Below are 14,162 nucleotides of genomic sequence, written 5' to 3'. Positions count from 1 at the left end.
TTATTGTACTTTAAGTAAAAATAAAAGAGACAAAATATCAATCCCAGTTTTGGATTACTTTAATTAACAAACAAAAAATGCATATAGCAGAGGATAGTTTCAATCTGCCTACCTCTGGGTTATGGGCCCAGCATGCTTCCATTGCTGTACTCTGCTGCACATGTAAGTGCAAGAGATCCTGAAGCACTCACTCATCATGGGAAAGTACCAATGTGTTTCTTCGTTGGTTGATAGAAGAAACATCTTACAAAAACTCTCCAGATTATTGACTTTTTTAAGTTTTTCTAGGAAACGTTTTAGATGAATGCTTATTAGCATTTGTCAGTATGTACTTTTTGCAAAGTGTCTCTGTGGCGCAATCAGTTAGTGTGTACGGCTATTAACCAAAAGGTTGGTGGTTCAATCCCACCCAGGGACGTAATTGACATTGTTATCAGATTTTGGTGATCTTTAAGTAGACAAGTCAAATTTCATACCCCCTGTTATGGTGTAGGGTACCTGGCCTTCTGGCCTTCTCTGATGTAATCAGAGTTAGATTTGATTCAGTGATTTTATAAAAACAGCTAGGAAGCACAATTTAGCAGTGGGTTGCAGAGAAAAAAAATATGCTGGCAGAAAAATCCAATTGAGTGATTAAACAGCTCTTTATTTTCTGGCTTTATTTTTATGCTAACAAATTTGTTCTCTGAAAAGTGTCCACAAAGCCAAGTCTCTGATTAACACCTTTGTAAGGATGGTTTTTCACCTATTACTAAATTAAACTTGCTTCATTGGAAAGGCAGCAAGATGCATCCTCATTTCAATGTCTACTGAAGTAATACAGGTTGACACCAGGAAACATTAACGCCACTGCATCCTTGCTGCTTTCTCATGTGGAAGTCTGTTTAATGTGAAAACAAGGTGATATCTAATTAGCACACAGGTAAGGAATTAAGAAAATCTTTATTTAAGGGTGAAGATGTTTCTCACAAAATCGTTGCCCCAATGCATCATTGAAATTCAAGCTGGAAAGATGATTTTAATATATCACTTGTACATTTTGTATTGCTCTTCTGGTGACAATGTAGTTTGTTTTTGTCAATTACCATTTTAATAATAGGGTAAAGAAAATGAAGTGGATTTTTGAAAGAAAACAATACTGTCAATATACTATTAAACAAATTAAAATGGTAAAAGTTATTGTACTTTAAGTAAAAATAAAAGAGCCAAAATATCAATCCCAGTTTTGGATTACTTTAATTAACAAAAAAAAAATGCATATAGCAGAGGATAGTTTCAATCTGCCTACCTCTGGGTTATGGGCCCAGCATGCTTCCATTGCAGTACTCTGCTGCACATGTAAGTGCAAGAGATCCTGAAGCACTCACTCATCATGGGAAAGTACCAATGTGTTTCTTCGTTGGTTGATGGAAGAAACATCTTACAAAAACTCTCCAGATTATTGACTTTTTTAAGTTTTTCTAGGAAACGTTTTAGATGAATGCTTATTAGCATTTGTCAGTATGTACTTTTGCAAAGTGTCTCTGTGGCGCAATCAGTTAGTGTGTACGGCTATTAACCAAAAGGTTGGTGGTTCAATCCCACCCAGGGACGTAATTGACCTTGTTATCAGATTTTGGTGATCTTTAAGTAGACAAGTCAAATTTCATACCCCCTGTTATGGTGTAGGGTACCTGGCCTTCTGGCCTTCTCTGATGTAATCAGAGTTAGATTTGATTCAGTGATTTTATAAAAACATCTAGGAAGCACAATTTAGCAGTGGGTTGCAGAGAAAAAGAAATATGCTGGCAAAAAAATCAAATTGCGTGATTAAACAGCTCTTCATTTTCTGGCTTTATTTTTATGCTAACAAATTTGTTCTCTGAAAAGTGTCCACAAAGCCAAGTCTCTGATTAACACCTTTGTAAGGATGGTTTTTCACCTATTACTAAATTAAACTTGCTTCATTGGAAAGGCAGCAAGATGCATCCTCATTTCAATGTCTACTGAAATAATACAGGTTGACACCAGGAAACATTAACGCCACTGCATCCTTGCTGCTTTCTCATGTGGAAGTCTGTTTAATGTGAAAACAAGGTGATATCTAATTAGCACACAGGTAAGGAATTAAGAAAATCTTTATTTAAGGGTGAAGATGTTTCTCACAAAATCGTTGCCCCAATGCATCATTGAAATTCAAGCTGGAAAGATGATTTTAATATATCACTTGTACATTTTGTATTGCTCTTCTGGTGACAATGTAGTTTGTTTTTGTCAATTACCATTTTAATAATAGGGTAAAGAAAATGAAGTGGATTTTTGAAAGAAAACAATACTGTCAATATACTATTAAAACAAATTAAAATGGTAAAAGTTATTGTACTTTAAGTAAAAATAAAAGAGACAAAATATCAATCCCAGTTTTGGATTACTTTAATTAACAAACAAAAAATGCATATAGCAGAGGATAGTTTCAATCTGCCTACCTCTGGGTTATGGGCCCAGCATGCTTCCATTGCTGTACTCTGCTGCACATGTAAGTGCAAGAGATCCTGAAGCACTCACTCATCATGGGAAAGTACCAATGTGTTTCTTCGTTGGTTGATAGAAGAAACATCTTACAAAAACTCTCCAGATTATTGACTTTTTTAAGTTTTTCTTGGAAACGTTTTAGATGAATGCTTATTAGCATTTGTCAGTATGTACTTTTTGCAAAGTGTCTCTGTGGCGCAATCAGTTAGTGTGTACGGCTATTAACCAAAAGGTTGGTGGTTCAATCCCACCCAGGGATGTAATTGACATTGTTATCAGATTTTGGTGATCTTTAAGTAGACAAGTCAAATTTCATACCCCCTGTTATGGTGTAGGGTACCTGGCCTTCTCTGATGTAATCAGAGTTAGATTTGATTCAGTGATTTTATAAAAACATCTAGGAAGCACAATTTAGCAGTGGGTTGCAGAGAAAAAGAAATATGCTGGCAAAAAAACCAAATTGCGTGATTAAACAGCTCTTCATTTTCTAGCTTTATTTTTATGCTAACAAATTTGTTCTCTGAAAAGTGTCCACAAAGCCAAGTCTCTGATTAACACCTTTGTAGGGATGGTTTTTCACCTATTACTAAATTAAACTTGCTTCATTGGAAAGGCAGCAAGATGTATCCTCATTTCAATGTCTACTGAAATAATACAGGTTGACACCAGGAAACATTAACGCCACTGCATCCTTGCTGCTTTCTCATGTGGAAGTCTGTTTAATGTGAAAACAAGGTGATATCTAATTAGCACACAGGTAAGGAATTAAGAAAATCTTTATTTAAGGGTGAAGATGTTTCTCACAAAATCGTTGCCCCAATGCATCATTGAAATTCAAGCTGGAAAGATGATTTTAATATATCACTTGTACATTTTGTATTGCTCTTCTGGTGACAATGTAGTTTGTTTTTGTCAATCACCATTTTAATAATAGGGTAAAGAAAATGAAGTGGATTTTTGAAAGAAAACAATACTGTCAATATACTATTAAAACAAATTAAAATGGTAAAAGTTATTGTACTTTAAGTAAAAATAAAAGAGACAAAATATCAATCCCAGTTTTGGATTACTTTAATTAACAAAAAAAAATGCATATAGCAGAGGATAGTTTCAATCTGCCTACCTCTGGGTTATGGGCCCAGCATGCTTCCATTGCAGTACTCTGCTGCACATGTAAGTGCAGGAGATCCTGAAGCACTCACTCATCATGGGAAAGTACCAATGTGTTTCTTCGTTGGTTGATGGAAGAAACATCTTACAAAAACTCTCCAGATTATTGACTTTTTAAAGTTTTTCTAGGAAACGTTTTAGATGAATGCTTATTAGCCTTTGTCAGTATGGACTTTCGCAAAGTGTCTCTGTGGCGCAATCGGTTAGTATGTACGGCTATTAACCATAAGGTTGGTGGTTCAATCCCACCCAGGGACCTAATTGACCTTGTTATCAGATTTTGGTGATCTTTAAGTAGACAAGTCAAAATTTCAAACCCCCTGTTATGGTGTAGGGCACCTGGCCTTCTCTGATGTAATCAGAGTTAGATTTGATTCAGTGATTTTATAAAAACAGCTAGGAAGCACAATTTAGCAGTGGGTTGCAGAGAAAAAAAATATGCTGGCAGAAAAATCCAATTGAGTGATTAAACAGCTCTTCATTTTCTGGCTTTATTTTTATGCTAACAAATTTGTTCTCTGAAAAGTGTCCACAAAGCCAAGTCTCTGATTAACACCTTTGTAAGGATGGTTTTTCACCTATTACTAAATTAAACTTGATTCATTGGAAAGGCAGCAAGATGCATCCTCATTTCAATGTCTACTGAAATAATACAAGTTGACACCAGGAAACATTAACGCCACTGCATCCTTGCTGCTTTCTCATGTGGAAGTCTGTTTAATGTGAAAACAAGGTGATATCTAATTAGCACACAGGTAAGGAATTAAGAAAATCTTTATTTAAGGGTGAAGATGTTTCTCACAAAATCGTTGCCCCAATGCATCATTGAAATTCAAGCTGGAAAGATGATTTTAATATATCACTTGTACATTTTGTATTGCTCTTCTGGTGACAATGTAGTTTGTTTTTGTCAATTACCATTTTAATAATAGGGTAAAGAAAATGAAGTGGATTTTTGAAAGAAAACAATACTGTCAATATACTATTAAAACAAATTAAAATGGTAAAAGTTATTGTACTTTAAGTAAAAATAAAAGAGACAAAATATCAATCCCAGTTTTGGATTACTTTAATTAACAAAAAAAAATGCATATAGCAGAGGATAGTTTCAATCTGCCTACCTCTGGGTTATGGGCCCAGCATGCTTCCATTGCAGTACTCTGCTGCACATGTAAGTGCAAGAGATCCTGAAGCACTCACTCATCATGGGAAAGTACCAATGTGTTTCTTCGTTGGTTGATGGAAGAAACATCTTACAAAAACTCTCCAGATTATTGACTTTTTAAAGTTTTTCTAGGAAACGTTTTAGATGAATGCTTATTAGCCTTTGTCAGTATGGACTTTTGCAAAGTGTCTCTGTGGCGCAATCAGTTAGTATGTACGGCTATTAACCAAAAGGTTGGTGGTTCAATCGCACCCAGGGACCTAATTGACCTTGTTATCAGATTTTGGTGATCTTTAAGTAGACAAGTCAAAATTTCAAACCCCCTGTTATGGTGTAGGGTACCTGGCCTTCTCTGATGTAATCAGAGTTAGATTTGATTCAGTGATTTTATAAAAACAGCTAGGAAGCACAATTTAGCAGTGGGTTGCAGAGAAAAAAAATATGCTGGCAGAAAAATCCAATTGAGTGATTAAACAGCTCTTTATTTTCTGGCTTTATTTTTATGCTAACAAATTTGTTCTCTGAAAAGTGTCCGCAAAGCCAAGTCTCTGATTAACACCTTTGTATGGATGGTTTTTCACCTATTACTAAATTAAACTTGCTTCATTGGAAAGGCAGCAAGATGCATCCTCATTTCAATGTCTACTGAAATAATACAGGTTGACACCAGGAAACATTAACGCCACTGCATCCTTGCTGCTTTCTCATGTGGAAGTCTGTTTAATGTGAAAACAAGGTGATATCTAATTAGCACACAGGTAAGGAATTAAGAAAATCTTTATTTAAGGGTGAAGATGTTTCTCACAAAATCGTTGCCCCAATGCATCATTGAAATTCAAGCTGGAAAGATGATTTTAATATATCACTTGTACATTTTGTATTGCTCTTCTGGTGACAATGTAGTTTGTTTTTGTCAATTACCATTTTAATAATAGGGTAAAGAAAATGAAGTGGATTTTTGAAAGAAAACAATACTGTCAATATACTATTAAAACAAATTAAAATGGTAAAAGTTATTGTACTTTAAGTAAAAATAAAAGAGCCAAAATATCAATCCCAGTTTTGGATTACTTTAATTAACAAAAAAAAATGCATATAGCAGAGGATAGTTTCAATCTGCCTACCTCTGGGTTATGGGCCCAGCATGCTTCCATTGCAGTACTCTGCTGCACATGTAAGTGCAAGAGATCCTGAAGCACTCACTCATCATGGGAAAGTACCAATGTGTTTCTTCGTTGGTTGATGGAAGAAACATCTTACAAAAACTCTCCAGATTATTGACTTTTTAAAGTTTTTCTAGGAAACGTTTTAGATGAATGCTTATTAGCCTTTGTCAGTATGAACTTTTGCAAAGTGTCTCTGTGGCGCAATCAGTTAGTATGTATGGCTATTAACCAAAAGGTTGGTGGTTCAATCCCACCCAGGGACCTAATTGACCTTGTTATCAGATTTTGGTGATCTTTAAGTAGACAAGTCAAATTTCATACCCCCTTTTATGGTGTAGGGTACCTGGCCTTCTCTGATGTAATCAGAGTTAGATTTGATTCAGTGATTTTATAAAAACATCTAGGAAGCACAATTTAGCAGTGGGTTGCAGAGAAAAAGAAATATGCTGGCAAAAAAATCAAATTGCGTGATTAAACAGCTCTTCATTTTCTGGCTTTATTTTTATGCTAACAAATTTGTTCTCTGAAAAGTGTCCACAAAGCCAAGTCTCTGATTAACACCTTTGTAGGGATGGTTTTTCACCTATTACTAAATTAAACTTGCTTCATTGGAAAGGCAGCAAGATGCATCCTCATTTCAATGTCTACTGAAATAATACAGGTTGACACCAGGAAACATTAACGCCACTGCATCCTTGCTGCTTTCTCATGTGGAAGTCTGTTTAATGTGAAAACAAGGTGATATCTAATTAGCACACAGGTAAGAAATTACGAAAATCTTTATTTAAGGGTGAAGATGTTTCTCACAAAATTGTTGCCCCAATGCATCATTGAAATTCAAGCTGGAAAGATGATTTTAATATATCACTTGTACATTTTGTATTGCACTTCTGGTGACAATGTAGTTTTTTTTGTCAATTACCATTTTAATAATAGGGTAAAGAAAATTAAGTGGATTTTTGAAAGAAAACTATACTGTCAATATACTATTAAAACAAATTAAAATGGTAAAAGTTATTGTACTTTAAGTAAAAATAAAAGAGCCAAAATATCAATCCCAGTTTTGATTACTTAAATTAACAAAAAAAAAATGCATATAGCAAAGGATAGTTTTAATCTGCCTACCTCTGGGTTATGGGTCCAGCATGCTTCCATTGCAGTACTCTGCTGCACATGTAAGTGCAAGAGATCCTGAAGCACTCACTCATCATGGGAAAGTACCAATGTGTTTATTCATTGGTTGATGGAAGAAACATCTTACAAAAACTCTCCAGATTATTGATTTTTTAATGTTTTTCTAGGAAACGTTCTAGATGTATGCTTATTAGCCTTTGTCAGTATGTACTTTTTGCAAAGTGTCTCTGTGGCGCAATCGGTTAGTGTGTTTGGCTATTAACCAAAAGGTTGGTGGTTCAATCCCACCCAGGGACGTAATTGACCTTGTGATCAGATTTTGGTGATATTTAAGTAGACAAGTCAAAATTTCAAACCCCCTCTTATTGTGTAGGGTACCTGGCCTTCTCTGATGTAATCAGAGTTAGATTTGATTCAGTGATTTTATAAAAAACAGCTAGGAAGCACAATTTAGCAGTGGGTTGCAGAGAAAAAAAATATGCTGGCAGAAAAATCCAATCGAGTGATTAAACAGCTCTTCATTTTCTGGCTTTTTTTTATGCTAACAAATTTGTTCTCTGAAAAGTGTCCACAAAGCCAAGTCTCTGATTAACACCTTTGTAAGGATGGTTTTTCACCTATTACTAAATTAAACTTGATTCATTGGAAAGGCAGCAAGATGCATCCTCATTTCAATGTCTACTGAAATAATACAAGTTGACACCAGGAAACATTAACGCCACTGCATCCTTGCTGCTTTCTCATGTGGAAGTCTGTTTAATGTGAAAACAAGGTGATATCTAATTAGCACACAGGTAAGGAATTAAGAAAATCTTTATTTAAGGGTGAAGATGTTTCTCACAAAATCGTTGCCCCAATGCATCATTGAAATTCAAGCTGGAAATATGATTTTAATATATCACTTGTACATTTTGTATTGCTCTTCTGGTGACAATGTAGTTTGTTTTTGTCAATTACCATTTTAATAATAGGGTAAAGAAAATGAAGTGGATTTTTGAAAGAAAACAATACTGTCAATATACTATTAAAACAAATTAAAATGGTAAAAGTTATTGTACTTTAAGTAAAAATAAAAGAGACAAAATATCAATCCCAGTTTTGGATTACTTTAATTAACAAAAAAAAAATGCATATAGCAGAGGATAGTTTCAATCTGCCTACCTCTGGGTTATGGGCCCAGCATGCTTCCATTGCAGTACTCTGCTGCACATGTAAGTGCAAGAGATCCTGAAGCACTCACTCATCATGGGAAAGTACCAATGTGTTTCTTCGTTGGTTGATGGAAGAAACATCTTACAAAAACTCTCCAGATTATTGACTTTTTAAAGTTTTTCTAGGAAACGTTTTAGATGAATGCTTATTAGCCTTTGTCAGTATGGACTTTTGCAAAGTGTCTCTGTGGCGCAATCAGTTAGTATGTACGGCTATTAACCAAAAGGTTGGTGGTTCAATCGCACCCAGGGACCTAATTGACCTTGTTATCAGATTTTGGTGATCTTTAAGTAGACAAGTCAAAATTTCAAACCCCCTGTTATGGTGTAGGGTACCTGGCCTTCTCTGATGTAATCAGAGTTAGATTTGATTCAGTGATTTTATAAAAACATCTAGGAAGCACAATTTAGCAGTGGGTTGCAGAGAAAAAAAATATGCTGGCAGAAAAATCCAATTGAGTGATTAAACAGCTCTTTATTTTCTGGCTTTATTTTTATGCTAACAAATTTGTTCTCTGAAAAGTGTCCACAAAGCCAAGTCTCTGATTAACACCTTTGTAAGGATGGTTTTTCACCTATTACTAAATTAAACTTGCTTCATTGGAAAGGCAGCAAGATGCATCCTCATTTCAATGTCTACTGAAATAATACAGGTTGACACCAGGAAACATTAACGCCACTGCATCCTTGCTGCTTTCTCATGTGGAAGTCTGTTTAATGTGAAAACAAGGTGATATCTAATTAGCACACAGGTAAGGAATTAAGAAAATCTTTATTTAAGGGTGAAGATGTTTCTCACAAAATCGTTGCCCCAATGCATCATTGAAATTCAAGCTGGAAAGATGATTTTAATATATCACTTGTACATTTTGTATTGCTCTTCTGGTGACAATGTAGTTTGTTTTTGTCAATTACCATTTTAATAATAGGGTAAAGAAAATGAAGTGGATTTTTGAAAGAAAACAATACTGTCAATATACTATTAAAACAAATTAAAATGGTAAAAGTTATTGTACTTTAAGTAAAAATAAAAGAGCCAAAATATCAATCCCAGTTTTGGATTACTTTAATTAACAAAAAAAAATGCATATAGCAGAGGATAGTTTCAATCTGCCTACCTCTGGGTTATGGGCCCAGCATGCTTCCATTGCAGTACTCTGCTGCACATGTAAGTGCAAGAGATCCTGAAGCACTCACTCATCATGGGAAAGTACCAATGTGTTTCTTCGTTGGTTGATGGAAGAAACATCTTACAAAAACTCTCCAGATTATTGACTTTTTAAAGTTTTTCTAGGAAACGTTTTAGATGAATGCTTATTAGCCTTTGTCAGTATGAACTTTTGCAAAGTGTCTCTGTGGCGCAATCAGTTAGTATGTATGGCTATTAACCAAAAGGTTGGTGGTTCAATCCCACCCAGGGACCTAATTGACCTTGTTATCAGATTTTGGTGATCTTTAAGTAGACAAGTCAAATTTCATACCCCCTGTTATGGTGTAGGGTACCTGGCCTTCTCTGATGTAATCAGAGTTAGATTTGATTCAGTGATTTTATAAAAACATCTATGAAGCACAATTTAGCAGTGGGTTGCAGAGAAAAAGAAATATGCTGGCAAAAAAATCAAATTGCGTGATTAAACAGCTCTTCATTTTCTGGCTTTATTTTTATGCTAACAAATTTGTTCTCTGAAAAGTGTCCACAAAGCCAAGTCTCTGATTAACACCTTTGTAGGGATGGTTTTTCACCTATTACTAAATTAAACTTGCTTCATTGGAAAGGCAGCAAGATGCATCCTCATTTCAATGTCTACTGAAATAATACAGGTTGACACCAGGAAACATTAACGCCACTGCATCCTTGCTGCTTTCTCATGTGGAAGTCTGTTTAATGTGAAAACAAGGTGATATCTAATTAGCACACAGGTAAGAAATTACGAAAATCTTTATTTAAGGGTGAAGATGTTTCTCACAAAATTGTTGCCCCAATGCATCATTGAAATTCAAGCTGGAAAGATGATTTTAATATATCACTTGTACATTTTGTATTGCACTTCTGGTGACAATGTAGTTTTTTTTGTCAATTACCATTTTAATAATAGGGTAAAGAAAATTAAGTGGATTTTTGAAAGAAAACTATACTGTCAATATACTATTAAAACAAATTAAAATGGTAAAAGTTATTGTACTTTAAGTAAAAATAAAAGAGCAAAAATATCAATCCCAGTTTTGATTACTTAAATTAACAAAAAAAAATGCATGTAGCAAAGGATAGTTTCAATCTGCCTACCTCTGGGTTATGGGTCCAGCATGCTTCCATTGCAGTACTCTGCTGCACATGTAAGTGCAAGAGATCCTGAAGCACTCACTCATCATGGGAAAGTACCAATGTGTTTATTCATTGGTTGATGGAAGAAACATCTTACAAAAACTCTCCAGATTATTGATTTTTTAATGTTTTTCTAGGAAACGTTCTAGATGTATGCTTATTAGCCTTTGTCAGTATGTACTTTTTGCAAAGTGTCTCTGTGGCGCAATCGGTTAGTGTGTTCGGCTATTAACCAAAAGGTTGGTGGTTCAATCCCACCCAGGGACGTAATTGACCTTGTGATCAGATTTTGGTGATATTTAAGTAGACAAGTCAAAATTTCAAACCCCCTCTTATTGTGTAGGGTACCTGGCCTTCTCTGATGTAATCAGAGTTAGATTTGATTCAGTGATTTTATAAAAAACAGCTTGGAAGCACAATTTAGCAGTGGGTTGCAGAGAAAAAAAATATGCTGGCAGAAAAATCCAATCGAGTGATTAAACAGCTCTTCATTTTCTGGCTTTTTTTTATGCTAACAAATTTGTTCTCTGAAAAGTGTCCACAAAGCCAAGTCTCTGATTAACACCTTTGTAAGGATGGTTTTTCACCTATTACTAAATTAAACTTGCTTCATTGGAAAGGCAGCAAGATGCATCCTCATTTCAATGTCTACTGAAATAATACAAGTTGACACCAGGAAACATTAACGCCACTGCATCCTTGCTGCTTTCTCATGTGGAAGTCTGTTTAATGTGAAAACAAGGTGATATCTAATTAGCACACAGGTAAGGAATTAAGAAAATCTTTATTTAAGGGTGAAGATGTTTCTCACAAAATCGTTGCCCCAATGCATCATTGAAATTCAAGCTGGAAAGATGATTTTAATATATCACTTGTACATTTTGTATTGCTCTTCTGGTGACAATGTAGTTTGTTTTTGTCAATTACCATTTTAATAATAGGGTAAAGAAAATGAAGTGGATTTTTGAAAGAAAACAATACTGTCAATATACTATTAAAACAAATTAAAATGGTAAAAGTTATTGTACTTTAAGTAAAAATAAAAGAGCAAAAATATCAATCCCAGTTTTGATTACTTAAATTAACAAAAAAAAATGCATATAGCAGAGGATAGTTTCAATCTGCCTACCTCTGGGTTATGGGCCCAGCATGCTTCCATTGCAGTACTCTGCTGCACATGTAAGTGCAAGAGATCCTGAAGCACTCACTCATCATGGGAAAGTACCAATGTGTTTCTTCGTTGGTTGATGGAAGAAACATCTTACAAAAACTCTCCAGATTATTGACTTTTTAAAGTTTTTCTAGGAAACGTTTTAGATGAATGCTTATTATCCTTTGTCAGTATAGACTTTTGCAAAGTGTCTCTGTGGCGCAATCAGTTAGTATGTATGGCTATTAACCAAAAGGTTGGTGGTTCAATCCCACCCAGAGACCTAATTGACCTTGTTATTAGATTTTGGTGATCTTTAAGTAGACAAGTCAAATTTCATACCCCCTGTTATGGTGTAGGGTACCTGGCCTTCTCTGATGTAATCAGAGTTAGATTTGATTCAGTGATTTTATAAAAACATCTAGGAAGCACAATTTAGCAGTGGGTTGCAGAGAAAAAGAAATATGCTGGCAAAAAAATCAAATTGCGTGATTAAACAGCTCTTCATTTTCTGGCTTTATTTTTATGCTAACAAATTTGTTCTCTGAAAAGTGTCCACAAAGCCAAGTCTCTGATTAACACCTTTGTAAGAATGTTTTTTCACCTATTACTAAATTAAACTTGCTTCATTGGAAAGGCAGCAAGATGCATCCTCATTTCAATGTCTACTGAAATAATACAGGTTGACACCAGGAAACATTAACGCCACTGCATCCTTGCTGCTTTCTCATGTGGAAGTCTGTTTAATGTGAAAACAAGGTGATATCTAATTAGCACACAGGTAAGGAATTAAGAAAATCTTTATTTAAGGGTGAAGATGTTTCTCACAAAATCGTTGCCCCAATGCATCATTGAAATTCAAGCTGGAAAGATGATTTTAATATATCACTTGTACATTTTGTATTGCTCTTCTGGTGACAATGTAGTTTGTTTTTGTCAATTACCATTTTAATAATAGGGTAAAGAAAATGAAGTGGATTTTTGAAAGAAAACAATACTGTCAATATACTATTAAAACAAATTAAAATGGTAAAAGTTATTGTACTTTAAGTAAAAATAAAAGAGACAAAATATCAATCCCAGTTTTGGATTACTTTAATTAACAAACAAAAAATGCATATAGCAGAGGATAGTTTCAATCTGCCTACCTCTGGGTTATGGGCCCAGCATGCTTCCATTGCTGTACTCTGCTGCACATGTAAGTGCAAGAGATCCTGAAGCACTCACTCATCATGGGAAAGTACCAATGTGTTTCTTCGTTGGTTGATAGAAGAAACATCTTACAAAAACTCTCCAGATTATTGACTTTTTTAAGTTTTTCTAGGAAACGTTTTAGATGAATGCTTATTAGCATTTGTCAGTATGTACTTTTTGCAAAGTGTCTCTGTGGCGCAATCAGTTAGTGTGTACGGCTATTAACCAAAAGGTTGGTGGTTCAATCCCACCCAGGGACGTAATTGACATTGTTATCAGATTTTGGTGATCTTTAAGTAGACAAGTCAAATTTCATACCCCCTGTTATGGTGTAGGGTACCTGGCCTTCTCTGATGTAATCAGAGTTAGATTTGATTCAGTGATTTTATAAAAACATCTAGGAAGCACAATTTAGCAGTGGGTTGCAGAGAAAAAGAAATATGCTGGCAAAAAAACCAAATTGCGTGATTAAACAGCTCTTCATTTTCTAGCTTTATTTTTATGCTAACAAATTTGTTCTCTGAAAAGTGTCCACAAAGCCAAGTCTCTGATTAACACCTTTGTAGGGATGGTTTTTCACCTATTACTAAATTAAACTTGCTTCATTGGAAAGGCAGCAAGATGTATCCTCATTTCAATGTCTACTGAAATAATACAGGTTGACACCAGGAAACATTAACGCCACTGCATCCTTGCTGCTTTCTCATGTGGAAGTCTGTTTAATGTGAAAACAAGGTGATATCTAATTAGCACACAGGTAAGGAATTAAGAAAATCTTTATTTAAGGGTGAAGATGTTTCTCACAAAATCGTTGCCCCAATGCATCATTGAAATTCAAGCTGGAAAGATGATTTTAATATATCACTTGTACATTTTGTATTGCTCTTCTGGTGACAATGTAGTTTGTTTTTGTCAATCACCATTTTAATAATAGGGTAAAGAAAATGAAGTGGATTTTTGAAAGAAAACAATACTGTCAATATACTATTAAAACAAATTAAAATGGTAAAAGTTATTGTACTTTAAGTAAAAATAAAAGAGACAAAATATCAATCCCAGTTTTGGATTACTTTAATTAACAAAAAAAAATGCATATAGCAGAGGATAGTTTCAATCTGCCTACCTCTGGGTTATGGGC

General features: G+C 34.7%; 1 non-coding gene across 1 annotated transcript; it reads left to right on the top strand.

The window, feature by feature from the left end:
* Nucleotides 1–7,369: 7,369 nt before the first annotated feature.
* Nucleotides 7,370–7,443, top strand: TRNAN-AUU (transfer RNA asparagine (anticodon AUU)). The gene has a single exon. It is a non-coding gene; the product is annotated as a tRNA-Asn (tRNA).
* The last annotated feature ends 6,719 nt before the right edge of the window (nt 7,444–14,162 follow it).

The sequence above is a fragment of the Pseudophryne corroboree genome, unplaced genomic scaffold (genome assembly GCF_028390025.1).
Source record: "Pseudophryne corroboree isolate aPseCor3 unplaced genomic scaffold, aPseCor3.hap2 scaffold_680, whole genome shotgun sequence".
NCBI lineage: Eukaryota > Metazoa > Chordata > Amphibia > Anura > Myobatrachidae > Pseudophryne > Pseudophryne corroboree.
Note: the sequence above shows the minus strand (reverse complement) of the source record. Positions and strands in the feature narration are given on the sequence as shown.